Genomic DNA, 4,284 nt, shown 5'->3' with positions numbered 1-4,284 from the left:
CAGAAATGACTTTGACGATAGCCAATCAGAAGCGAATTGAGGACTCCGTTTCGGTTTTATATATAAGATATTATACTGTATACCGGTATTGTATTGTAAGTATTGTCGGAAACGTTTGTACGTATTTGTATGTATGTATGTACAAATGTATTGTACAAGATTATATGAGAATTCACGTGTCTAAGACCGGTAGCCAATTTCGGTCTGTGCCAGAGAGCGCATGGTAACCGCTTGGTAAACGCTTTGCATAATGTCGTTGCATTCGCTATTGCAGTATGAGGCGGCCGACCGCGACCCACGAGTTTAACGGCCCTGGGTCCCTCACAAAGACGAGTTGAACCAAACGAGATTAAGGTCTTCTCCGGCCAGGCTCCCTGTGTGCTGCCAGCCTCCGAACATTGTTTCAGACTAAGTTGCCAACCGCCGACATGCGCGCCCCGTAAACTTTCAGCTGAAAGCTCGCTTGTCCATCCCGCACTTTTACACCCCTAAAACTCTAAATAAAACACTACGCTCGGGCTTGCTTTGAAACTTATATTTTTTGATGGGCGTATATTTGTCGAATCTTAACCAAATATTCCCAATTCATCGCATAAAATTGTACATAAACTTGAGATGAAATGGAAAAGGGAAATCTACGGTGCAATAGTTACTGATCCGGTGATCATTGTCTTTTTAACAAATTATTTTTCTTGTAAGTATTTATTTATTTTAACGTAGAGATCAGGTGGTTGGTGCTCGTCGACCACTGGTTTACCATCGCTAATCGCCTGACCGCGAGCTCGCGCCAAAAAGGCCTCGGCGTATAAACAAGTCGTATACAACAGCCAATAACGTCTCACGACCCGTCGACCAATGGTCTCTCTGCGCTAATTGTAAACGATGTTAATTTGGCAGATTTGTTCCGTGCTTTATTTGGAGCTGGTTGGTTGACGGATCAACATAAAACTATCTCTACTACTACTCACTGAGTCTTTCACTCCGATTTCGGAAGCCCCACTTCACGTCTACGCTACAGTATTATCTTATTTTAATGTTGGTTTATACAATATATATGTAATATAAAAAAAAACTCATAAACCTATTAACAATCCATATGAATTTTCGCAATACATTTTTTACAGCGTCATCATTTACAGGAATCCACCATCCAATGCTTCCGACATGCGGAAGCATTGGATGCTTCGTTTCTGTTTTGGGCAATTCTCATCCATTTCATCTCACACATTTTTTTTTATTTCATGCAGCTTTATTCCCTGTGGCCTTTTTTTCACCCTTTTGCATTCTCTCAGGTACCATTCCAGCACTTCTTTTGTCCACTTTTCGTACCCTCTTCTAGATACATGACCCATCCTAATTGCATACGTCTCTTTGTTGCTCATTTTATACATACATATACATATACATATGTATAAAATTATATACATTTACATATATGTATTGCTATATTTTTTATTTGATATTTTTACTTTATCTGTTATTATTAAATGCTATTTTTTATGTTTATGTATGGATGTATTTATGTTTATGTTCAAATGTATTTTTTATGTATAATTGATGAGTATATTACATATTTTCGTTATGTATTAATTTATGTTTAATTGTTATTTTGTTTTTTTTTTGTGTTATATTTTTTGACCATTGTGGCGCTTTAGGAATTCCTGTTATGCCAAAATGGTCTGTTTAGAATAAATAAATAAATAAATAAATATGCATATTAGGATTTAAACTAAAGTTCTTATTAATTCAGCGATCTAAAATAAAGTAGGGTTAAGTTAAAATAACCTATTAGTGAAGTAAATATATATACATATATGAGAGATAATGAGAGCCTATAATAAAAAAATTATAAGATGTAGTGTGAAAAAGTTAAAGTATAGGCGTTTAAACAATTCAAATCTGACAATACGAGTGGGCGGGTGGGGGGTGGGGGGGGTGGAAATATGCATGGGCAATCTAGAGGTGTCATCGTCTCTAGATTTTTATTAGAATTTTTAAACATGTTAATTAAGATTGTATTTCACTAACGACTAAGTGGACACAATTAAAATTTCTATCGGGGGGACAAACCTCGCAAAATGGCAATGTTTCAAAACGATCGGAAGACTCTTAGGAGGTTTTTTCACAACAATCGCAAAATGAAACTAATATAAACCTTGTAAAAATCGGGTTGATTTCTAAAGTTTCACATAATTATGTATAACTTCAATGATTTTCGGTTCCAAAGAGTTCTATAGAAACTCTACATATCGATTGAAATTTAACAAAACCGCCTTGCCTCCTTATTCAAAATAAAAAACAGCTACAAACACTTACATCTACAACAGCATACCAAATAATGATACATCAGTTAAGTAGATGTCATTCATGAGACTATTAAAAATTTATTTAGGTCCAACAAGAAATTCCTACCTATTAACATGTATATCAAAGTATTATTACCCTTTCTATGAATTGTTCCATAGGTAACTTTGAATACAACAAAAAACGTTGTATTTAAAGTGCACTTTTGTATGGAAAATACCAATTATTACGCCATCATATTGATACGCTATCGTTGAATATTGATGAACCCTTCACGATTGAAATTTACATTTATGGCAACATCCAACTCTGTTGGTCACACACACTTTCGTAACGATATATTAGTATTGGGGTAAGTTATGCCACGTCCATACGCAATCGAAACCCTTCAAAAGCAGTTATCGGACAGAGAGAGCATTGTTCCGGTGTCGTGGGTATACCGATGTGAATTTGCGAACGCTAATTGCGAAAAATTCATCGTAACAAAAGCGATGAATATGTATGGCGACTTCGGGGGTGGACTGTGAAATTGACACGATTTTATTGAATATTCATCAGTGAAAATTACGACCCTCATTCGGATCGAACTCGGGGGTGACCGTGTCGTATCGTAACAAGTTGTATGTAGAATTTTGTTTCATATTGAGGTTAGTCTTATAAAATAATTGAAATTTAAGCACATACTAATATTTTATCCGTTGATATTTCAATAGTTGTGTTTTTTTTTTTTTTGAAGATTTGCATAGAGAGTTATTGCTTTGAATTAGTAAAAAATTGTAAAATTGTAAAAACCGTATACTAACTAGTGTTTAAAGTTGTAAAATCGAACTCAAGGGTCAGAGAAAATTCATATTTATAATAACTATGGTAAATATTTTTTAAAACAAGCCTTTTATTAGTATTAAATAAAAAAATAAAAATTGTAATAAAAAATAATATAATAGTAGAAAAATATAATGTTTTTGAATAAGATAACAATACAAAAACATTAAGAATTTCTTTATATAACCAAATATAAGAGCTTGGGGGTGTACATATTATGTTACCTTTAAATCATGCATTTAATAGAATTAAATCTTTAATGCTGCTGGTCAGACTTGGATATTTGTGACTCCAAGTCAATTAGATTTTATCAATTATAGATCAATTAGAGTTTGTCAATTTATCTGATTTCATTATTGAAATAGCTCGTTCATCAAATGGGCAAAAACTATACTACCCACTATGTCACCACTATTTGAATATGATTTATGTACAAGTTTAAATCTATAGATGTCTCGTTAATTTCGAATTTTTCGAATTAAAAAAATGCTGCAATGTTTGAAATTGGCTAGGAAGGCGTATCGGGGTTTACCTGCAAAGCTTCCTGGTATATCTCAATAAAATAAATTATATTAAATTTAAAAAAAATCTTCTAAGAAAAAAATAAAGACAGTTATAAAATTTGGAAATATTGAAATTTCATTATATCCCCCAAATTTATTGTTAGTATTATGTATTTTTTTATATTTCACAAGTTTTGTGTTGTTATATATGTATATGTAAACTTGTGTTATTAAAATTATTTTAGATATATTTCGCTGAAATTATGTAATTAATTAATTATCTTTACAATTAAAGCCAATTGGATTACAGCGAGCAACGAACGACAAATGGAAAGTTCACAGAGATCCACGTTAATTGAAATTGTACAAAACTGGAACAAACTTTTGAAACCCGCAAGGATATCCGAGGTCGCTTCACAAAAGAGGACACGTCCTCGAAAACCCGAACGTCTGGTCAACCTAGTCACACACGAAACACGACCGGGGTCCGAGTTTTGTCTTTTGCGGTTCAAAAAAGATAAGCTATTTAAGTTTCAAGAAGGCAGAAAAATCAGATGGGGGAAAAAATGAAAATGCGCAAAGAAATAGGAAAAAAGGTAGAATAAGAAAACCGTCACCAGTGGGCAGTGTGGTTGACGTTGAAGAATGAATGGAA

Source organism: Arctopsyche grandis, chromosome 11 (assembly GCF_051622035.1).
Source record: "Arctopsyche grandis isolate Sample6627 chromosome 11, ASM5162203v2, whole genome shotgun sequence".
Taxonomy (NCBI): domain Eukaryota; kingdom Metazoa; phylum Arthropoda; class Insecta; order Trichoptera; family Hydropsychidae; genus Arctopsyche; species Arctopsyche grandis.
Note: the sequence above shows the minus strand (reverse complement) of the source record.